Raw genomic sequence first — 25149 nt, forward strand, 5'->3', positions numbered from 1 at the left:
GATGGTCCCACAAATAGACTTTCATGCCTGAGGCTTTGAAGTCCCAACTTCAGTTCCCACACACCACCATAAACCAGAGTTGAGAGGTGGTCTGGTAAAAAAATAAATAAATAAAATGAGAGGACGGAATATTTTGCAGCTTTATTTTAAAGATCATATATTAATAGCTTTGATCCCTTAAGAAAGAAAGCATGCAAAAAATATATGGTCTATCTTGATTAAAATTCTTTATGCAAAAATCCTAGCTAGAACACTCATATACTAAATTAAAAAATGTGTAGGAAGTACTCCTTAAACAGATAGAAGTTCACGAACTGATGGATGGTGGGGTCTTAGACAAACTAACATTGCCATTCAATATGTGCCAGGTTGGAGAGGAAGGATGAGTTGGCATCTCAAAGGGTAACAAAAGTAGATGCCATTTCTGATTTTAAAAACTGACAGGAGGGAGTCGGGCGTAGCTCAGCGGGTTAAGCGCAGGTGACGCAAAGCACAACGATTGGCATAAGGATCCCGGTTCGAGCCCCCGGCTCCCCACCTGCAGGGGAGTCGCTTCACAGGCGGTGAAGCAGGTCTGCAGGTGTCTGTCTTTCTCTCCCCCTCTCTGTCTTCCCCTCCTCTCTCCATTTCTCTCTGTCCTATCCAACAATGATGACAGCAATAACAACAACAACAATAAACAACAAGGGCAATGAAAGGGAAAATAAATAAATAAATAAATGAGGAAAAAAAAACTGACAGGAGAATGCACAACAACAAAGAGAATATTTTTAATGTGATAAGTTGGTCGGCCAAAAATGTATAGTCAAATCTTTAATGACAAAAGTTAAAACATTTATGTTAAATATGCATTTTATTTATATTTATAACATGCAGACAGCTCTGAGAGAGAGAGCGAGAGAGCGAGAGCGAGAGAGAGAGAGAGAGAGAGAGAGGGCCTTCAGGCACACAAGTCCTGAGCTCTACCAGCTGAACTGATTTCCTAGCTATGTAAAATGCATTTTAAATTTCATACAGTGCATGCGGTGATAGCTATGTAAAATGCATTTTAAATTTCATACAGTGCATGCGGTGATAACTTTGTTCTACTTTTGCCTTCCATAAAGATACTATATACTTCAAAAATAATAAAATCATATGTGTATAGTAAATGGCAAGTAAGGAATAGTATATTCATTATTCACAAGGAATCTAATGATAGATTACTGGAACCAGAAAGGTCTGTATTTATAATCTAATAACATTCCTAACTACAACAATTATAAACACAATTCACTAAAAGATATCACTTCTTTTTAAATATTTATTTATTTTCTCTTTTGTTGCTCTTGCTTTTTATTGTTGTTGTAGTTATTATCATTGTTGTTATTGATGTCTCCTTTGTTGGATAGGCAGAGAAAAATGGAGAGAGGAGGGGAAGACAGAGAGGGGGAGAGAAAGACAGACACCTGCAGACCTGCTTCACCGCCTGTGAAGCGACTCTCCTGCAGGTGGGGAGCCGGGGGCTCAAACCGGAATCCTTATGCCAGTCCTTGCACTTTGTGCCACCTGCGTTTAACCCACTGCACTACCACCTGACTCTCAAAAAATATCACTTCTATACTAAATTCCTAGGGTTGAATGTAAGAAAAGATATCTTAAATTTTCATATAAAATATAGATTTCCCCAAATTCAGATGGTACTTAATAGTCATAGTTATATTAATTTTTAAAAAATTTTTTTACTCTACAACACACAGTGGACAAAATAAAAAACATAAGACTCAGAAAAGTTTGCTACCCATGTAATTCTCAGGAGACTATAACTTCTAAGACATAAGAAATCCTGTAATACTTAAAAAATTAAACTAGCACAGAGCCCAGCCTCCTTTGCCCCCCCACCCCATCTTACTCAGCTTCCTGTCAACACTGCCTTTGAGAGCTTAAAGCCTCTCATACTGGTCTGGCCCTAGTTTCTACATCTCAGCTGACTTAACCAAACCTTAGCCAACCTTGCAGCGACTCAACACTAACTCTCGCCTCCAATAATCTTGGGCTCTTCCCATGACACATCCAGTCCATCTCTGTTTTCAGAACATGTCCAGAATCTAACTACCTTTCCCATCACAGCCAGCACTACCACCCCCACTGCCTCATGCCCCCCCCCCCCCCCAGTGCCCTCCTTGATCATGGCAGCCTCGAGATGGTGCCTCCTCTGAAAGCCTGGGTTTGGATGGGCTGCCTGGCTGTCTCCTGCCCAAGCCCACCTGAGCAGCTCTCTATTCTTCAGATGTGGTAGACACACTCCTACCTGGAGACCTTCATTCTAGCAGTTTTCTCTGTTTGAAAGGTTCCTTTGGAAACTTTCTGGCTTATTTCTTCATCAGCTTCAAGTATGATTAAATTTCCCCTCCGTGAAGAAAGTTCTGGCCCCGGTGCTCCCCACTATAACTCACAGAATTCATTTCATTGTTCATTTTGCTCCATTTAATATACCACCTTGTAACAAGTTACATATTTTATTTGTGTTTCACATTCTCAACCTGCATCTCCTCAAAAACAGATGTTTCATAAGGGTGACTGTTGTTTAGTGCAGAGATGTTTCTCTAGAACCTAGAAGTCAACTAGCAGAGTAGGGGATTCCCAAGTATTTGTTGAATGATGGAATGAAATTCAGTACTGAACAGAAAAATTGAAGGAGTAAAGTCAATACTAGTAAGAAAAAAGGATCAAAAAATCATTACTATCAATATAAACCAAAGCAGAAAAAAGGGAGGTAATATAGACGTTTGACACATTGACTAGAAGTCTCAGATGACCAGTAACCACAAGGAAAGCTGTCCCTTCTACTATGAGTCACTTGCATGGAAACAAAATAGAGATGCTGAAATGGCATCTTGTGCTTATCTGACGAGCAGAACCAATTAAACTGGCTAACGTCAAGTGCTGGTGAGGGGGTTGTGGAAGGAAGCCAGGATACCGTGTCTGGTTTGAATGTAAATTGGAACAAACATTTTGCAATTTGATTTAGTTCACTGAATAAAAGTATACTGGCACTTCCACACAGCAACTCCTGCTCAGGACTATTCCCAGGGAAACTCTTGTACATGGTTGAGGAGATGTTTGCAACAGGGAAGAGTGGGAAAACTACCTAAACCCTTTAAGGGGAACTGAGAGGTTCAGTCACTCTGTGGAGTTTAGTTGTTGTTAGAATTAATAAACCAGATCACAATTTAACATCATTTATTTCAAGATATAATAAAATTAAGTAATGAATGCAGGATGTAATGCATTTGCAATGGTAAACGATATAAATATAATAGCAAACATATTTTATTGAAAGTTGCAAAGAAATACTGCAGACCTCCTTTTGTAGCACGAAAAGCTACAAGAAGGGAGAGGGCAGGGTCTGGGCTGCAGTCGCTTTTGAACTATAATGTTTTTATTTTAGAAGATTTACTTGTTTGTACCTATGTTTGTTAGTTTATAGATAGATAGATAGATAAATAGATAGATGAGAGAGAGAGGAAGAGAGAGAGAGAGAGAGAGAGAGAGGGAGAACCAAAGCTTCCTTCAGTGAGATGAGGTCCACAGTTGAACTTGGCTTGGGAACATGGTCATGCAGCATACTATTCAAGTGAGCTTCTTTACCAGTACAGTTTTTAAAGAGTTATGACTTTATCTGAGAGAGGGAGATTGAGATCAAGACCAGAACACTGCTCAGCTCTGGCATATAATGGTACTGAGATTAAACCTGGGCTTCTAGGGTTTCAGACCTGCAATTTCTGTGCTCTATAGGGAGAGCTCTCTTCCCTGACCTCAGTGTTTTGTTTAATGTAGTCCTTTCATTCTTCATTCCTCCCTCTCTTTCTCCCATTTTGCCTCCTTCCTTCCTTCCTTCCTTCCCTTCTCTCTTTCTTTTTCTCTTTCTCTCTCTAGTTCTGTCTCCCTTTCTCCATCTCTCTCTCTTTCTCTCTCTCTCTCTCTCTCTCAACAAATTAGGGTACAGGGTTACAGAATACAGGGTGTAGTTCCACACCTCACCCACCGCCAGAGTTCCGTGTCCCCACCCTCTCTCCTCCCAAAGATATAACCACCATAGTTTGCACAAGTCTAAGAAACAGTTTGCTTGATTTTTATGTGTTTGGTCTTTGCAAGTTCATGTGTGTGAGACTCCAGATATGAGTGAAATCATCCAGTGGTTGTCCATCTCTTTGCATATTTCCCTGAGTATAATCACCTCCAATTCCACCCATTTTATCCCACAGGACACACTGGGCTCATTTTTGATTGGTGAGTAGTATCCTGTGGAGTAGATGCCCCTGGCTTCTTCAGCCGGCCTTTTGTCTGTGGGCGTTTACGGTGTTGCTGCTGTTTAGCTACTGTGAATAATGCAGCTATGAATATAGGTGAATGTAGCTTTAAACAAAAAGGATTAAATCAATCTCTGCTCTGTCTTAGTCGTTGGGGGGTGTTTTATATTATGTTCTGTGATATAAGACTGAGTTTAAATTTAAAAAAATAATAACATAAGCCTAGTGTTTTTGAAACAGAGCTTAGTGGTGAGTTTGAATGATACCTTAAGTGAGCTGGAAAGAAGACACATGATTCTGTTGGGAGAGGGGACGTCTCAGCCTGCTTGTAAGCAAAAGGAAGGGGACTTCCTAGTGGGGGAAATAAATAATTCCAGAGGTAAGGTAAGAGTGTGGGATCATGACGGCATGTGCTGGATGTCAGAGCAGAGGCAGGCCGGGACAGTTTGTTTTAACAGGAGAGCGCGCTGTCTCCTTTCCCTGGAGAGGAGGGCTGGAGATCCTGGTTAAAGGCACAGAGTACTGGTGAGATATGGGAGGGGTAAAGGGAGCACTTTAGCATTCTCTGTAATGTTGGAGCAGGTGGAATACCAAGAGTCTTTCTAGCCAGGTAAATACTCAGTCTTTTTGGTTATTGGCGGAGACCAGTTTGAAATATCTGCGCATGTGTGGGTGTGTGAGTGGGCGGCTTAATAAGAGTAGCAACCAGGAAGCCAGGAAGCCTTATAAATGCAGACCTGTCAGAAGTTACTAAAGTCCCACAGTCCTGGGCTGTCCTGATTTTGTGCAGGTGACTACAGCACCGAAGACAAGCTAGGGCTGGGGCTGAGAAAGCTGGCTGATTCGGGGTTGGAAATCCATAGCGTTGTGAAGCTGAGGGAGAAGGGAACCATGGTTTCGTGGGATTAGTGAAATAGCCAGTAAAATCGCGAGCTCTGAGGCCATGGCTGGAGACTTGGTCAGCACCCTCCAAAGTCTCATGGCGTGGAAAGGTAGGCAGATGTTGAAGGCATAAAGTTTATCTTTTCAATAGGGTTGTAGCAGCAACGGAGAGGTTTGCAGAGTGTCGTCATGTGCGTGAGTGGCTCCGGTTAGAACCAGCAGGGTAGAGACATGGGGGAGAGGAGGGAAAAGCATCATCACACTATGGAAGACTTGACGTGTGGGGTGACACCTTTATTAGAAATGTTAGAATAACTGAGTGTGTACAAACAAAGTGGGCACGATCCGTGATGACTGGCTCACTTGAACTAAAGTCTTTCTGGGCCCAGGTGTAGTGCATCCCCTCAGAGCACACACCTTACCCTGAGTGAGAACTTGGTGTCAAGCGTCTGGCGCCTACCTGCAGGAGGAAAGCTTCACAAGGTGGAGCAGTACTGCAGTCATCTCTCCCTCTCTCCCCGCCTCTCTCTCCTTCTCCATTTCTTTCTGTCTCTGTCAGAAAAGAGATAAGTTAAAATAAAGTCAATTAAAACTGCTCCCAGGAATAAGTAAGTCATCATGCGGGCACTGACCCCCAGCTATAACCCTGGTGGCAAAAAATAACCAACAAACAACAAAGAGATAAATTTAAAAAAATCTGCTTCAGTAGTGAATGTTATCTTTATTAATTTTCTTGATAACTTTTTACTCATTATACATTACTTAAGATTTATTTATGCTCATGATATGCATATCTAACCTCTGTTTCTCAAATCGCTCTAGTATTTATTTATACGGATATGCTAAATTATTATCTACACATGGATGGAAACCTGGGTCATTTTTTCGATTTTTTTGGCTTTAATTAATGATTTAAAAATTACATTTTATTTTTAAGCATGTTTTGTTATGCATGGGGTAGTATCTCTAGGGTGTTTACGTTGAAGAGAAGGCCCTGTGATGCACACATGCACCTTCTCCTTAGATACTCAAGTTTCAGAATCATCTACAGAAACTGCCATTTTGGTAAATTTTCAAAACAAAAATGCAAACATATCAACTAAAGTGATATAAAGCTTGGCCAGGAAATTTACAAGTAATTATAAAAACAAGACTTTGGTGCTTATAATTATCCTATATATGTTTAAGATATTTTTAAAAGTATAAAAGCAATATGTTCTAAAATAATACATCCATATATATATATATAAACTTGTTGCATATGTAAGCCTGAATTGGTGAAATTATACTTGTGCAAGGTCCCCATTCCACTAACTAACTAAATAAATGTAAAATAACTTTCACTCCAATACTCTCTAATGAGAACTATCAACATTCCTGTATATGCTTTTATTCAATATACTCATAGTATAAGTCGATTACATGTTACATCTTGTGTTTCAAGGTACACCTCTACTGCTTATTTTATTTATTCTTTTAAAGAATATACTTTTAAAGTAGGTTTTTTCTGACTTTTTAAATTGTCACCAGGGTTATTACTAGAACTTGGCGCCTGTAGGATGAATCCACCACTCTCTGTGGACATTTCCTTTTCATTCATTCATTCTTTCTTCCTCTCTTCCTTCCTTCCTTCCTTCCTTCCTTCCTTCCTTCTTCCCCTCTCTCTCTCTCTTTCTTTCTTTCTGTTTTATAAAACAGAGAGAAACTGAGAGGGGAAAGGGAGACAGAGGAGAGGGTAAGAGAAAAACCTCTGTGGCACTACTTCATTACCTGTGAAGCTTCCCCCTGCAGTATATGAAGTGATACTTGGACTTGGGTTTCCTTGCACATGATAAGTTGCACACTTAGCTGGGTGGGACATAATATGGCCCATAATTATTTTATGTTAATGATATATAAATAGAAAGTGAGAGAGAGAGAGAGAGAGAGAGAAAGAGAGACTAGAGCCCTGCTCAGCTCTGCCTTATGCTGCTTTAAAGGATTGAACTTGGGGACATGGAGCTTCAGGCTGAAAGTCTCTTTGCAGAACCATTATACTGTTTGCCCTGTGTGCTTTCTTTTTATTTACTAGGATATCCTAAAATGTCATTAGTTTGTGACTCAAGCTCAAGCCCAGCCCCCTGCATTATAAGGAACTTTTTCACTCTCTTTTTTCTATAAAATAAATGTTATTGGGGGTCGGGCGGTAGCGCAGTGGGATGGGCTCAGGTGGCTTGAAGTGCAGGGACCTGAGTAAGGATCCTGGTTCGAGCCCCCGGCTTCCCACCTGCAGGGGAGTCACTTCACAGGCTGTGAAGCAGGTCTGCAGGTGTCTATCTTTCTATCCCCCTCTCTGTCTTCCCCTCCTCTCTCCAGTTCTCTCTGTCCTATCCAACAACAATAACAACGACAATAATAACCACAACAAAGATAAAACAACAAGGGCAACAAAAGAAAAAAAAAAGCCTCCAGGAGCAGTGGATTCATGGTGCAGGCACTGAGCTTCAGAAATAACCCTGGAGGCAAATAAAATAAAATAAAATAAAATAAAATAAAATAAAATAAAATAAAATAAAATAAAATGTTATCAATCAACAGATTTCATTTCCAATTTGAAAATATTAGGGAATGTGTTAGTCTCATAACAGAAATAAAAGTAAGCAAAAAAAAAAAAAAAAAGAAGAAGAAGAAAGTGAAAACTGTCTTGTTCCCTTGTATTGCCAGTCAGCTGAGGGCCAGGGCGGACAAGGACTGCAGAATCCAGAGAGAGAGAGCAAAGAAGAGGGAGAAGGGCCACTGAGACCTTCATGGGGGCAGAGGATGCCGGAGCTGTGAACTGGTAGGAGCACTTAGAGGCTGGCCCCGCATGGTGGGAGGCTGAGGCTGGATTTGCTTGAGTGTGAGAATGTCCTGGATGTCTCGTTCATAGGACTCTGTCAGGCTCTCCAGGTCAAGAGCCAAGAGGGATCCTCAGGGGATAGGAAAACAACTTTTTTTTTTGAATTCTTTATTGGGAAGTTAATGTTTTGCATTTGACAGTAAATAGTTTGCATAACATTTCCCAGTTTTCCATATAACAACACAACCCCCACTAGGTCCTCTGTCATCCTTTTTGGACCTGTATTCTCCCCCCACCCACCCCAGAATCTTTACTTTAGTGTAATACACCAATTCTGGGGGAAAAAAACACCTTTTAAAAATAAGTTTTATTTTATTTTTTATTATTTCTGTTTATTTATTAGATAGAGACAGCCAGAAATCAAGAGAGAAAGGGGTGATAGAGAGACAGAGAAACACCTGCAGTCCTGCTTCACCACTCACAGAGTTTCACCCCTGCAGGTGGGGACCAGGGCTCAAACCCAGGTCCTTGTACATTGTAACATGTGTGCTTAACCAGGTACGCCACAGCCTGGTTCCCAAAAAGAACTTTTATCATGTGTGTTTGGTGTCTTCTCTGCCAGGGGTGGGATGGACTTTACCAGAACTATCTTTAACCTGAGAAGAGTGATCTTCTTCAAACCCAGGTCCTGGAGGAATGGGGTGTGGATCTGTGATTTACTGTGAAAGTCACTGCCTAGAAAGGCTTGACAACTGAGAGGTTTGCTCACATAACTAGAGAATGATTCCCTGGGGACCTTCCCTGCATGGGTATATTCCCTTGTGAGGCATTACTATAATAAGGCAACTGTAGTGTGTTGAAGGTGAATGAGCTGAAGGGCACAGAGGTCAGGAGAGGTAGTCAAGATAGTTAAAGGAGATCAACCATACACGATGGGTGCAAACCACATTTTTGATGGTGGGCATAATGTAGTATGTGAACAAATGGACATATAGGTCTGTCTTGTAATGCCCCCATAAGGTGACGGACTAACATGCTTCAATGAAAATAAATACATTGGATGAAAAGGTTATCAACATATTAAGACTTACAATAGATAAAGTAGATAATATCTGACAATGGCTACTTTAAAAAGAGATGGGAAGTCTAAGAAAAAACAAAAGGCAGCGCTAGAAATTAAATTCTCTTACAGATGCAGGGAGCTCTTGGTGGTCTCGTTAGTAGATTGGACACAGTCAAGGAAAGTTTCAGTAACTTTGAACATTAACAAATAGAAAGTTGAAATATTGAGATACAAAGATAGACACACACACGTATATGCATGTCAAGTTGGGATGAAAGAATTGTTGGACTACTCAGTGAGACAGAATGAATATACTTACTGACCTGCTCTTAGTTTTAAAATGTAAAGAGTTACATATTTTTAAAATAGTGTCATAACTATAAGAAAGCTTCTTGTGGTCAGAAAATATAGGTCTCTACTATGATTTGGTAGTAGAATAAAGGAAAATAGGGAAAGAAGGAAGAAGAAAGGGAAAGAGAAAAAAGAGGGATAAGAAGTTAAGGAGGGAAGAAAATAAGGAAAAAAGGAAATAAAGACGGAGGGAAGGGTCAAACCAGAAGAATCCCAGCTAGTTTTTATAGGCCTTGTTATTACTTAGGTAGTTATAGATGATAGATCAGGGGATGCCTGTCATTGGAGAGAGTGACTATCTGAGTCTAAGGCCCCAAGGTTCAGAATGCTAGTCACACCTGGGCTGTGGTGGACACACAGGGAATCCCCAGGACATACCCTGGACAGGAAAATGAGAAAGCTATGACAAGCCATTTTGCTGTGCATTGTGGGTTAAATGGAAAATCAACATAAACAAGATTATAAATGGTTACTCTGAATAAGATTAGAGGCCTTTGGAACATAGAACTTGTTCCTGGGTCTTTGGAAACTGGCCCTGGGGTGATCAAGGTGAGGGTACAGCAAAGAGTATGAAGACCTGATAAGCAAGGTGCTTGTATGTGCATGTCACTTTCATAATAAACTGATCAGGAAGGAGAACTAACCAGGAAAGGCCTCAGAACTAGATCAGTATAGCATTCAAAACTATATTACACAACCAAAAGCTACCAGACACCAAGAAACAACCTCTATGCACCGTGCTTTATGAAGGAGTGAGGGGAGAGTATCAGACATTGTGGCCACTAATTTGTAGCTGACTAAACATTTGCAGAGACCAAAGCAGAACTTTTGAGGTTCACAATGAATTTGTTCTGTCACTTTCTGTATTTAAAAAAAGGTGAAATTGCCAGGCTAGCTTCACAGGTGGGAGAGAGACGACCAGGGATTCACGGCTGAGCTGGGAACGCAGTTCAGTCTTTATTGATGAGTGGGGATGCAGTGCAATCAATCAATCTAATCTCTCTTCATTAGAAAATCCTGTCCTTTATATCTCCTGAGGCGGAAGTGTCAGGAAGAGGAAGTATGTAGGATAGGGGGTGGAGTGGAAAAAGAGCTCAAACCAGTGGGGATTAAATGGTGGAAAACAGAGTGTGACTAGGAGAGGGGGCAGAGCGAAAAGAGAGTACAAACCAGTGGGATTAAACCAGTGCCCTGTAGGCAGGGTGGGTCTCAGGTAAAGCAGTGATTATGTAAATAGACCACAGTGTGAAGCAATGCAAGCAAACTTAACGTGATGATCCAAACAGAAGGGGTCTTAGAAGCAGAATTAGAAGCAGACCAACATGAAATCAGTTGGAACATATCAATGGCATTACCTCTATTATAAACGAAAGAGAGGCAGGCTGGCAATAGAACTTCCCGCCTATCATTATATTGTTTTGTATTCTTTACAAATATTTCTGCAGTGTTACTTTCCAGTATCATTTTACCTGGAAATAATTAATTTATGAGCTGATACTAGGAATACAAAAGCCAGTTTCATGTAAAAATTTGATGAGATGTAAAGAATGAACTTGAGGGCCCTGAAGATTTCTGACTGCAAGTGATGGGGAAAAAAAATGTGTCTGCAAAGTTCAGTGATGATATCTAGCTTCACTCTCATTAATTCTTGGACTTACTTTAAAATAACATTTTAATGAACTAAGGAAATTAAGGAAACAAGGGTAGGCATTTCAGTTCTGTAGTTAAGTATATAATGCCCTATCTGTCCAAGTGGCTTCTATTGACATCATTTTCAATATGAATAAAACATCTCTGAGATCAATATCCAATGTATGTTCCAACCAAAATGTGACAATAATCCATCCATGGCAGCACTTATTTGATCATAAACTATATGGTTATTCAGCCTCCTTAACAAAAAGCAATAATATTTTATTGAAAACTAACTTAACATTTTAATGCAAGGCACTATTTTTATTAAAAGTATTTAGGTAGGAGTCATTCATTCTGTCAGGAATTTCTTTAGTGATAGCTCACACTTAAAAGGCATTCTCATCTTCCAAGTGTTCTTACTCACACTGATTGACTACTTTTCATTACACTGTAATAGGATAGGTAGATACCAATTAAAAGAGAAATTACGTATTTTTTTCAAGTTTAGTTGGGAAGTCAGTATCAAAGTTTAAGCTATGCTAATAATTTCTACTTAAGCAGTTTGCCCTGATCACTAAGTAAAATATACCTACTTCAGTATTGCCAAATTCTCCGAAACCATATATTTCAATAAAATGGATTTTTTTTCATAAGCTGAAAAAGCAATGTTGAAAGGATAATTTCAATTTTTCAAAGTTCCTCTGTGCTTTCCTCAAAAAAACAGACAAAAAGACAGGGAAAGAGTAGTACTTTCCATTTCCCACTCTTGATAAAATAGCATTATAGTCCTGATAATGTCAAACTGTAGTCCCTACAATAAGAAGTATAGTAGTTTTCAAATTATCTTTAAAATAACAGAATATTTTTCATATAAGTGTTGGAGAGTGAATCTTGAAAAGAATGAGATGTGCAAACTATTTGCTACAACTCAAGGATGCCTGCATAACAATATGAGAGAAAGAATTCTTTTCAAATACACTAACTCTAGGTGTCTTTGTGGAGACTTATAAAACATATCTAAGTTTGAATAATGCATATGTTCTTTTGTCACGAGATTGAACTTCTTAAATAAATTTTTAAAATCCCATAGTGCTAGCCATAAAAGAAAGTCACACGCAAACTCCAAACTATGGTTAACCGAAAAGAAGCACAAGGCTTTCCCTTGTCAGTAACTGAGAAACAGCTCTCAGTACACGGAGAGGACAGAGATGTCCACAACATTGCTGAGGCAAAGAAGTTTCTAGGCTATATTGGGGAAATTTTAGCCAGTGCCCTCTTGTTTTTTGTAAAGAAAGTTGTATTTATTTATTTATTTATTTTAAAGATTTTTTATAGTCATTTTAGTCTCCAGAATTTTACTTGAATTGCCATATAATGTGTCCTATGGTCTGTAAATGGGGCCTTTTTTTTTTCTTTCTAGATCAGAGCTTTGCACCATTGTGATTCCACGACTCCTCTTGGGACCTGTTTTATTTTTAATTTTATTATTATTTTTTTGTACAGTGGAATGTGAGAGACAGGTAGAGAGGGAGGAACTGAGAAGGAAGGGCACCACAGCTCTGGCACACTATTCCTGAAACTTCTCTGCTGCCAAGTGTTCCTATGTGGTGACCAGGGACTTGAACCTCGGTCCTTATGTGTGCACTCTCTGGGTGAACTGGCCCCAAGAAGTTAACATCTTTAATCTCCGACTGTTTATGGAGAACATTTGCCAATTGCATGCTCTTTTAAAGATGACATTTTTAGTCTCCTTTGACAAAGAGGTCACTGAATAAGGAAAGCATCCGTTTCTGTGTGCTTTTGTAGGGCACAACCAGTTTCTGAGCAACGTGTGATTCAAGATTCACTAGCAAGTCAGTCCTTTGCTCGTCATGTGGTCATGTCCACTGTTGTGGCAGTACTTTTGAACTTGCTGAGTGAGAGGTACTCAACTGTCTTCAGGACTTTGCCAAGAACCAATCTTTTCATATCCAAGTTGCTTGCTGTGTAACCTATTACAAATTACTAACCTGTTTGGCATATTTTTTTTTTAATTTTTATTTATAAAAAGGAAACAGTGACTAAACCATAGGATAAGAGGGGTACAACCACACAATTCCCACCACCAGAACTCTATCCCATCCCCTCCCCTGATAGCTTTCCTATTTGTTATCTGTCTAGGAGTATGAACCCAGGGTCATTCTGGGATGCAGAAGGTGGAAGGTCTGGCTTCTGTACCTCTTTTTATAGCTATCTTTAAACCCACACCATCTATATATTGCAATTAGTTTTCACTCTCATTTCCACCTAAAAGCAAGCTACATGACTTCTGAGTTTTACCCTGCCTCATTCCACCCCTACATCAACTCTGTTTACTTTTTAAAATTTGACTGGGGTTGGGGTGAGCAATGGAGTGTAGTGTTTGCAGTACAGTCGTGGGCACATAGGCATGGCCAAGATCTCCCTTTGACAGGACCCCGGAGTCCCTTCATCCTGTCCCTCTTCTCCTTCCCCAGAGTCCTTTGCTTTGGTGCAATACGCCACACCCAGTCCAAGTTTTACTTGGTGTGTTCCCTTAAATCCCACATGTAAAGATCTCATTTGGTGTACTGGTCTTTCTTTTTCCGGCTTGTCTCACTCAACATGGTGCCTTCTAGTTCTGACCAAGGTATTGAGAAGGAGACAACCTCATTAATTTTAACAGCCACCTGGCATTGTATTGTGTATGCGCACCACACATCGTTTAGCCATCTATCTGTCATCGGACATCTGGGTTGCTTCCAAGTTTGGGCTATTCCAAACCATGCTGCTGTGAACCTCCATGTATGACGCATAGAGGCCTTTCTGAATACGTGTTTCAGTCCCCCGGCCAGTCCCTAGGAGAGGGACTGCTGCCTCCTAAGGTAGGTCCATTTCTAGACTTCTGGGGAATCTACTAATCTGCCTTCCCACCAGCAATGCAGCAAAGTCCTGTCCCCCCACAACCTCGCCAATAGTTGCTATTTTTGTCTTTTCTAATAAGCCTGATAGCCAAAGTACACAATTAACTCCCCAAACTCAACAATAAAAAGACCAAAAAAAAAAAAAAAAACCCAAAAAACCAACAGTTGTAAAATGGGGAATCTTCTCCAAAGAAGAAATCCAAAGAGCCAACAGACATATGGAGAAAAATGGTCAAAGTCACTGACAATGAGGGATCTGCAAATAAAAGCCACAATGAGGTAGCACTTTGTGTCTGTGAGAATAGCATACATCATAGAGGGCAGAAAAACCTAGATTCCGTTTTCTGATGTTATGCAAACTTCTAAAATATAGGCGAGAAAATAATTCTTAGTGTTACCGGGGAGGATGAGGTTGTGTCACAAGAAAGAGGGAGAAAATAAAACGATGTCAGAATTATCTTTCTGAAAACAAGTAGCTATTTGCTATCTACTGCAAAGTTACAACAACTTAATTACATATATAAGTAATGAATTATTTGCTATTTTAATAGGACAAAAAATGCAGAAAATGTAATCAACATTGTATACTGTGAGTTCATTTCAAGCTTTCAGTGTTTGCTTGCAAACATAGGACCAAATACTAGGGGCTAATGGAGCATATATGGGGATCCCCTGATTGTTGGAAGGTCACTTTATCTCAATTGGTTTTTACAATAGACACATATGAAAATGGTGACTAATCCCTAGCACTACAAAAACGGTGTCATCTGTTTTCCATCTACACCATGCCTCGGCCTCACGTGAGCTTAATGTGCAGCTTGGCGATACGAGAATCCGGCATGAAGCCCAGCCAGTCTATCTTGGCATTACTCTAGATCGCACTCTGTCATTTCACGAACATCTCATAAAAACTGCAGCAAAGGTGGGCACGAGGAATAACATCATTGCAAGACTGGCCAGCTCCTCATGGGGTGCGAGCGCTTCCACACTACGATCATCATCTCTGGCATTATGCTATTCCACTGCAGCATACTGTGCCCCCGTATGGTTCCGTAGCCCCCATGTCCACTTGGTCGATTCCAAATTATATTCCTCCATGAGGATAATTTCTGGAACCATCCGTTCCACCCCGGTTCCATGGCTGCCAGTTCTTAGCAACATCACCCCACCAGATATTCATCGGGATGCGGCATCATCTAAGTTCATTTCCCACGTCTACGCTCGACCGGACCTGCCAATATACGCGGATATCTTTGCCCACCCTGTCCAGCGCTTGACGTCTCGTCACCCAATCTGGTCCCCTACGCCTACACTGAACTTCTCTGTTCTAGACTCTTGGAAACAGAGCTGGCAGTCAGCTGAGGTAAAGAACAAACACCTCATCACAGACCCCTGCAAGCGTCAACCCAGCTTTGACCTAGCACGTTATGATTGGGCCCTCCTCAATCGCTATGGAACAGGCCATGGCTGGTGCGCCGCTGTGTTCCATCGCTGGGGAGCCAGAGACGACCAGAACTGCCCCTGCGACTCCAGACAGACTATGACCCACATAGTCAATGACTGCCACCTCTCCAGATTCAAGGGAGGTCTCGAAACTTTCCATCAGGCTCAACCTGACGCTGTTGACTGGCTACGGAAGAAGGGCAAACACTAGAAGAAGTATCCATTTTTACAAACTGAAAGAAAATTAAAGGGATTTTTTTCTTTAAAGGCAAAAAAAAAAAAAAGAAAGAAAAATGCTTTGTTGCCTATGCCGTTTGACTTACAGGAATACTTTGGAATAGTAGAAACACACACAGGAGACATTTAATATATGGAATTATAATTTATAAACCATATTTTACCCTACTGATAAAGCCTTTCTCTGCTTATTGAGTCATGCATTTCATATACAGAATATGTATTAACAGATAAACCCTATGATGCAATTCCAATATTAATGTGCAATATAAATCCCATATATGATTTTGTGAAAAAAGTGTGTTTATGTATTGGCATAATTCATACAGAGTGACAATAAATGCCTCCAGGCCAAGACCTGAAAGATGGTGGAACTTTCAAGAATGCCACCATTCTCAGAGATGGATTTTCCTAGAACACCAGGTAAAAGAGAGTCAGTACTACATAGCTACAGACACTGAAAATTTAACAAAGTATTAAAAGTACTTAATAAACAAACACAAACTTTTAGACTAGGTATTACATAAATTCATAAATATTTACATGAAAACTTAGAAACCCAAGATTACCTATAATTATTCAATACTATAGATGCATGCACATGTGTGTGTATGTGTGTATACATCTTATGAGTTAATTCTTCCAGCAAATAAAATGGCAGATCTAACAAATTATAGTGAACGCTTCAAGAAGAAACTATTCTAGCCTTACACAAGTCTTTCAAATCCTAGAAAAATCATCAAGTCCTAAAATGCTTGTTCTATAATTCTTGTACAGATAACCTTGCCACATCAGGAAGAGTGAAAATAACCTAAACAAACTTTAGCAAACTATACCCAGAAATTTAAGAAAGAAAGATGCTACCATAAGCTGTCTTATGAAAAATCAATATAATGCAACATACCAGGGGAAAATGGAATTCAATCATAAAATATGTGGAAAATTAATAGAATATAACTTTCTTTATTGAGAAAAGTTTTAGCAAAAGATTTACAGAAGATTTTGCTTTGCTGGGCGGTCTTATGGTTATGTTCATTCACATTGTAATAAGTCTTTAAGCTTTACTCTTTTTTTGCTGGGGCTCAGTACCAGCACTAGGAATCCACTGTTCCTGGTGGCCATTTTATTGAATAGGACAGAGAGAAATTGAGAAAGGAGGGGGAGAGAGAGAGATGGAGAGAGAGAAGATTGACACTTGCAGACATGCTTCACTCCTTATGAAGTGACCCCCCCTGCAAGTGGTGAACAGGGGCTCGAATCCAGACCCTTGTATGGGTCCTTGTGCTTAGCACTATGTGCATTTAACCGGGTGTGCCACCGTCTGGCACCAAGCTTTATATTTTTATTTGATCTCTGTAAGTGAAAGAATTTTAAATCAGTGAAAATTAACATGTGGTAATAGATTTATTTTTAATTTTGTTTAATGGAAGGGATATCAAGAAAGAGCAGAGTTCTGGTCATTTCTGGTACTAGAGATCAAATCAGGGGCCTTGCATATGTGAACCAACTGCTTCTCTCACAGTCCACTCCCTGGCCAAAGATGGCCAGTCTTAACAGTCTATATACCATGATTTAAAGGGAGCGGGAGTCCTTTCCATGCTCCACCGTCAACGGTGAATACACATAGTTGGCGTGTTACACAGCCTCTGCATCCTAGGGAATCCCTCACTTGTGTTTTTAATCTTAGGGAGTATAGTCGGTGATTTCATTCCCCCTGAGAGCTGTGAGATGCAGGGCAGCACTCTAGAGATATGGCTGGAACTGTGGGCACAATCTCAAAACCCCTGCTAACCACAGAAATGAGTGGGAAAATATATGCAATGAACCAACCTACAGAAATCGACAGTACATCAACTCAGGTGCTAGAGAGAGATACCACAGAAACTAGATAATGCCGGGGAAAATCTGCAGTGAGCCCCAGCCTTAGGTATGAGAAAGCCCGCTACATAAAGCGGCATTTCAGTGGACGAAGGATCTAGTCATAGGGACGGGACGTGCGGGGAACAGAGAAAGCACAGGCTGGGGAGACCATCTCAAAGCGACCCTGGTACCACTGTGAAAAGCATGTGTTGAAACCAGGCAGGTAAAGGAAACAAAGGCAGTGGAACCTGAAATCAGTTAAGTGTTCTTCTGGCTTGACCTTACATGTCAGAGTGCTGGGTGTGACATTAAACAAACCTTGAAAAGTTGCTTTGGACACAGAGAGGAAGTGCTCACACCCCAGAAGTCACTGATGTATGCTTTCTGTGTAAATAGCAAGACCATAACCAAAGTGTCTGAGTGTTATATCCAAGAGTTCCTGTGATTGGGGTAGAATCTCAGTGAGAACATCATATATAGGGTTTGCTTTTTCTTTTCCTAGATAGAGACAGAGCAGGCACAAGGCAGAGGGAGAAAGTGAGAGACCACAGTGATGCTTTGTTAAGTGCAGGGGTGCTGGGCTCAAATGTGCACACACACGTGCCAGAGCAGTGCGGGGGCCAAGTGAGCCCTGCATGGATTTAGGGAGCTCTCCGCGGCCAGAGAGCTAGAATTCAATGGACGCCACACACTGGAAAGACCATTAGCCTTATCCAAACTGGTCTGTGGCTTTACTGCTGTACCAGCTTTGGAGGACAGGGAATAAGTTGAGTGAGCTGAGCAATGGACTTGCCTGCCTTCCTCAGATTCTTGATTGGATTGCTGGTACGTAGTGTACCAGAGCGATATTCTGACTTATCTCACACCCCCTCCCCTCTCATAGGAAACTCTGTATCTCACATAGAATAAATTAATCCTTAAGAAAAAACTGTTGGGGCAAGGTGATGCCACATCTGGTTGACTGAACGTGTTACAGTGTGCAAGGTCCTGGGTTCGAGCCCCAGGTCCCTACCTGTGGAGGCAGGGGGAGCTTTGTGAGTGGTTAAGTTGGGTTGCAGGTGTCTCTCAGTCTTCCTCTCTTTCACTCCTCCCCTCTCAATGTCTGGCTGTCTCTATCCAATATATAAATAAAGATAATCAGTGTCCATCCTAATCCCTGCTGGCCGGCCATGGCCTCTGGGGATCGCTTTGGACCAGAGCACCCTGAAAGTCCGACCCACCAGCGAGGGTCTCTGTGGCCCTTTGCACGGGTGCTTCTAGACACCCCCAGGCCAAAAAAAAAGATAGTCAAATTAAAATGAGTAAATAAAAATGTCTTTGAAGAGTTCGAATCAGATTGAGGAAAAGTGAATGAATAGAGACTTCCTAAATTAATAGTATATATATATATATATATATAAACTATATGAGTGTCTAATACTGTAGTATTTATAATACCTAAAAAGTGTAAACAACTCAAATGTCCATGAACTTACTAAGCGATTATCAGTAGTAGCATTAAGCATAGAATGTAACATTATTCAGTAGAGGATATTGCTATGCGCTACAAAATAGATCAGATTTGAAAACATTAGAGGCAAAAGGTGACACTGTTGTATGAATCCATTCCTATAAAATGATACTAACCAGAAAATCTATAGTGACAGTAAATCTGTTAGTGATTTCCAGAAACTCAAGTCTCCTCCTTAAACTCTGAATATGCCCCAAGACATTGAATCATGTCTTTTTAGTGGTTAGCAACATCGCCCCGCCAGATATTCGTTGGGATGCGGCATCATCTAAGTTCATTTCCCATGTCTATGCTCGACCGGACCTGCCAATATACGCAGATATCTTTGCCCACCCTGTCCAGCGCTTGACGTCTCGTCACCCAATCTGGTCCCCTACGCCTACACTGAACTTCTCTGTTCCAGACTCTTGGAAACAGAGCTGGCAGTCAGCTGAGGTAAAGAACAAACACCTCATCACAGACCCCTGCAAGCGTCAACCCGGCTTTGACCTAGCACATTATGATTGGGCCCTCCTCAATCGCTATAGAACAGGCCATGGCCGGTGCGCCGCTATGTTCCATCGCTGGGGAGCCAGAGACGACCCGAACTGCCCCTGCGGCTCCAGACAGACTATGACCCACTTAGTCAACGACTGCCACCTCACCAGATTCAGGGGAGGTCTCGAAACTTTACATCAGGCTCAACCTGACGCTGTTGACTGGCTACGGAAGAAGGGCAAATGCTAGAAGAAGAAGAAGTGGTTAGATATTATGATCTATAAGTCATATCTAAATGTACTGTTTTAGAAAGCATCGCTCCTTAAAAGGCACATGTAACTCAATCAAAAAAGGGATCCCCATTGGTGTGTTCCATGGGCTCTGATTCTTTGACTCTAACTTTATAAGCAGATGCTGAGAGCGGAAACATAAGTGGTCATCTGATCATTCAACTACAGTTTCAAAGTGCATATGTTGCACTGACCTGCAAAGCTTTTTCAGATCTCCTCTTTGAGATGTTGGTTTCCTTCTGAAGACATTTGTTCACATAAAAACATGGGCCTTGGGCGGGAGAACAGCTTACTTGAATAGTGTGCGCCTTGGCCAAGTGTGGATCTCAGGTTTGAGCCTGGCCCTCACCACACTGAAGGAAGAAGCTTAGGTGCTTAGGTGGTCTCTTTCACTTTTTCTTTCTGCCTTTTTGTCTCTATCTTTAAAAAAAAATAAGAAATACGCACCAATATCAATGTTGAATAGTTTTACTTTATTCTGTTTCCAAGTTTTCATGTGAAGAATTTTAATTTATTCAATCTCCTGACCCCATCATCAGCCTCCACTTTGAACTGCATTCCTGGCTACCTGTCACTCCATCCTCCTTCATCTTTGGCCATAATTAACTATTAAAGCAGAAAAGTAGGAGCAGATGAAGACCTTAGTGTTTGGGCCAGGTGGCAGAACACCTAGTTAAGTGCATACATTGCAATATCCAAGGACCCAAGTTTAAGCCTCTGGTCCCCGAATGCAGGGGGAAAGCTGCGTGAGTGGTGAAGAGGGCTACAGGTGTCTGTCTCTCCCTCTCCAGACCCCCCTCCCCTCTCAAATTCTCTGTCTCTGTCACAGCATAAAGACTTTAGTGATCTTAGGGGGTGATTATGTTGCTAACAGGTACACATAATTCAAAATTAGAAAAAAGAAACCTAACTTCAGTAGAGCTGCCCTCTCCTCTTCCGTTCTGCACCTCACTCTGATGGTACACTCTGCCCTGATGCTAATGCCTGAGGTGATACTTCACCTGGTGAGAGACCTGGCATGGGAAGTGAGGACCAGAATATGCCTCTGTCTCACTGGCAGAAGCAGAAGCTTAGACACCCAAGAAAGTACAACAGACGTGTGTTATTAACCCTTACATAGAAAGCAAGTACCTTCTTTTCTTTCAGAAGTTAATTTGCTCCTGTCCTAATCCCTCCTTGCAATCTCCCTGTCCCTGGCAGGGTAGCCAAGATCGTAAATAATTGTGCTAGGGTAGGTAAAAGATTTTTGTTGGTATGCATGAGACCCCTTCTGTTTCATTTGGTTTAAATCCCCCCTGCTTAACACTATTCTATTTACATAACCACTTCATTCTATTTATATAACCGCTGTTAACAAGCACCTCCCTCCAGGGCATTGGTTCAATCCCCATTGTTTCATGATATGTTTTTGCTCCACCCCCCCCTCCTTGTCACACCCTGATCCTCTCCTTGTCACACTCTGATTGTCACCAGTCACTTTTCTCTCCACCCTCTCTATGTCACACCCTGTTTCCACCCTAGTTGGCAAGTATATATAAAGACAGCATTGTGAGTTTTAGAGTACTTTACCTTGAGTTTAGCTTAGCTCGTCTTAGATTGTGCTGTGTCCTGCATGAATAAAGAGATACTGCCTACAGCTCAACTATGAGTCCCTGGTCGTCTGTTACCTGCCCGTGAAGCCAGCCCGGCGAAAACAACCTAACCCGTCGAAAACAACAGATTTTGACTTGAAGGGAGCACAGAGTGGCAGGAATTTATGAAATCAAGGCGGGTTCTCCGTCTGCCACAGGAGAGCCAAGCTGATAGCAAAGCGCAGTGAGACACACATGTGGGCAGACACTGCGTCTGCCTGTGCTCTCACGGCCATGGGGTCTGTTAGCGAGGCCCCTGCAGTTATGTCTCCACACTGCCTTGAGCACGGCCATCAGAACGTGACACCACAGTCCTTGACAGTTTGACAGTTCTCACCTGCACCAGGACCTTGAGACTAGCTTGGCATTTAGGAAAGCAACTAGCATGGCAACATCCAACTTAAAAGCATCTACAAGCAGAACAGCACACACTGAGTTATCCTGCTGTGATGAATATTTCTCTAGGTCTGTTTGGAGGGCTCTTACTTGGTTATTAACTGTCCTCATTTTTTTTTTTCACTTTGTATTTTTAAAAAACTGTATTCTGTATAATCAAAAATAAATTTCAGTAATGTGAAAATGCTAGGATGATAAATAGTCCTTAAAAATCAGAAGTGCTACTATTTCTTAGCGTAAATCTGATACCAACAAGATAAGTGAAAGATAAATGCAAAAATTAAAGTACATGTAGGTTTTTTTCTTGTTTCATCTATCAGTTTAATATCATGGAAATTCACTCTTGACCCTGCCTTTCTGGAATCTTTTCAGTATTCTTTCTCCAGTAGTGACCTTTTATTTACTCAGAATATCAGTCAACTGCATTTTATACACACAAAACACTCTTTAATTAAGCTTTATTTAATTTGTTTTAACTTAGGCTGCAAGGGAGATGCCACAATGTGAGTTATTCATTATGGGAACCTCACATCTACAAATGGGTAAGAAGTGATGTCTCTTTGTATGTTTGTACCATAACATCACTCCGAGAAGTTCCTCAGAATGATAACAGTACTATAATACTTTTATGCTCAGCACATTTACACATATAGAGTTCTTTATGTCTTGTTACTCTTTAGTCTTTCTTACAACTTTGTTTTGTTGTTTTTCTCATTCTTATTATATATAATATCTCGAAGCTCCTTAGTTCAGTGTTTGTGTTCAAGTACTCTTGTTACTGTAGTTGCTATCTGTTGTTTTCGCCGGGCTATGTTGTTTTCGCTGGGCTGGCTTCACGGGCGGGTAACAGACAACCCAGGACTCATGGCTGGGTTGTACGTAGTATCTCTTTATTCATGCAGGACGCAGCACAATCTATACTAAGCTAAGCTAAACTAAACTAAAGTACCCTAAAACTCACAATGCTGTCTTTATATATACTTGCCAAGTAGGGTGGAAACAGGATGTGACATAGAGAGGGTAGAGAGAAAAGTGACTGGTGAAAATCAGAGTGTGACAAGGAGAAGATCAGGGTGTGACAAGGATAGGGGGTGGAGCAGGTGAGAATTCTATCACTGAACCACTAATGCCCTGGAGGGAGGGTGGTGCTTGTTAACAGTGGTTATGTAAATAGAATGAAGTGGTTATGTAAATAGAATAGTGTTAAGCAGGGGGGATTTAAACCAAATGAAACAGAAGGGGTTTTTAAAAGCAGAATTAGAAGATACCAACAGCTATCTGTTACCAATGACTTACATTTTTCTGAAAGGCAACTATTATATGGTTCCATTTGTAGGTGCAATATAAAGAACTAAATATGGTGTACTGGCTACACGTTCATACCTAAGGCTCTGACCTCCCAAATTCAATACCTAGCACCACTGTAAGACAGAACTGAGCAGTGTTCTGGTAAAATAAATAAATGAATAAATAAATACATAAAAAAATAGTGAGTGTTCGGTGGTGGCACACTGGGTCACTGGGTTAAGTGCACATAGTACAAAGCATAAGGACCCACGCAAGGATCCCAATTCGAGCCCTCGGCTCCCCACCTGCAGGGGGGTCACTTAAAAAAAAAGAATTATAACAGTAATGATAGTTAACCCTTATGTAGCACTTTCTATCCTCAGGACACTTTATAAACCTTAGCTAAATAATGACACTAATAGGAATGAGGTTATAACACCAGTGAGTTAGCACATCCCTTGCTACAACTTTAGAACCTGAAATGTTACCTCCCAGTGTCCCCTTGGGAATGACTGTCCCTCCTGATGGATGAAAACAAGATACAATTGATCGGTTGATCCTGCTGGCACTCAGAAGGGACCTCCCTAGCCTTTGCACGTTGGTACTGGCTAACTGCAGCAGAGGCATCTTTATCCTTATTCTCAGACTGTGCCTTCATGGACAGCGCCGAATGGAGAGTCTAAGGTGACCATTTGAATGAGGCAATCTCTGTGCTCAGGCATCAGGGGAGCAGTTCCCTCAGTGCTGCCGTTCAGGCTGTAGTACTGGCTTTCAGAGCTGGGAGTTGTGGGAGGCCACCGGAGCATTTCTGGCTGGTGAAGTTCATCCTGGAATCTCTCCACCAGATGAGGCTTGTGTCGACCCTCTCCTCATGAGAAGCAGAAAAGACTGTGAGTGTTGTTAGTCTTCTCTGAGGATCCAAACTGCCTATAACGGAGAGCCGCCGCCCAGGCCTCTGCTCATGAGGGGCCGTGCTTTCTCGGTATCTGAACTCTGCTTATATACCCCAACTGGACCTGCTCAGGGCCAACAGTTCAGGTGTGTGGCTCCTCTCTGGCTCCACTAGCCAGGAAACCCTCCTTTCAAGTCAGCTTAGATGACACGCAGGCTCACCTCCTCCTGCCCCCCAGCCCCAGAGGCCGGAATTCTTCCACACACAGTGCCAAGCAGAAGTATAAGCATGTCCTGAAAATCAGTTTAGTATTACAGGATATGAAAAAACATATTTCACAGGGTTTTGAGATAACTTGACAGAGGCTAGTTTGAAAGCTCAGACTTACACATTCTGCTCATCAGCTGGGCTTAGAAAATTGTTGTCACTGTAGTTGTAAGGGAAATGCTACCTCAAGGCCTGACCGTACAAGCTTCTATCAGACAGATATCTGCAGTCATTTTGGGTTCTGTATTCTGTAACTTTTATATGGGCCTAGTTCCCAGAAACACTCCCCAGTCTGTTTACATGGACAGGATAAACTGGCTGTGTTTACTTTTGTATTCCTAGTAAGGTTCCTAGCAGGAGCTGGTAATTATCCCTCACTGCTGGGGCTTTCTTTGTGGCTGGTGGACATTCCTGACACCACATCCATCCTTAATCTCACTAGGTTTCTCTAGGAACCAAAATATTTGATATGAAAACCTTTGATATTACAAGTTGTGTTTAACATTTCAAGGGCCATTTACATCTGCTCAGTTGAGTGAGACTGCGCAGCAAGCAGCAGCCTGCAGGAGTGTCACTCCAGATTGTAGACGTGAACTCAGCCAGAGAAGCTTCTCTGCTTTGTTAGCACAGGGTGTGGCTAGTGAGGTAGTTTGACATTTTCAATTGGGGTATCCTCCCCCCCCCAAGTTTATAAGTAAATAAATGAGAGGGAGTCAAAAGGATAACTCACTGAGTAAGTAGGCTGTGTGCTGGGCTGGCTGTGGCCTGTTTTAGAGCCATGCACCACATGGGAATTCCACTCACTGGAGAAGATCAAATGCTCCTCTCTCTCTCCCTCTCTCTCTCTCTCTCTCTTCCTGTCAAATAATTAAAACTAAAAAAGCAGTTGAGTAAATG

At 41.4% G+C, this 25149-nt stretch overlaps 1 non-coding gene across 1 annotated transcript; it reads left to right on the forward strand.

The window, feature by feature from the left end:
- The first annotated feature begins 18642 nt into the window (after nucleotides 1-18642).
- LOC132540631 (small nucleolar RNA SNORA52) lies at nucleotides 18643-18768 on the forward strand. Its single transcript, XR_009551821.1, has one exon. It is a non-coding gene; the product is annotated as a small nucleolar RNA SNORA52 (small nucleolar RNA).
- Nucleotides 18769-25149: the final 6381 nt, after the last annotated feature.

The sequence above is a fragment of the Erinaceus europaeus genome, chromosome 9 (assembly GCF_950295315.1).
Source record: "Erinaceus europaeus chromosome 9, mEriEur2.1, whole genome shotgun sequence".
Taxonomy (NCBI): domain Eukaryota; kingdom Metazoa; phylum Chordata; class Mammalia; order Eulipotyphla; family Erinaceidae; genus Erinaceus; species Erinaceus europaeus.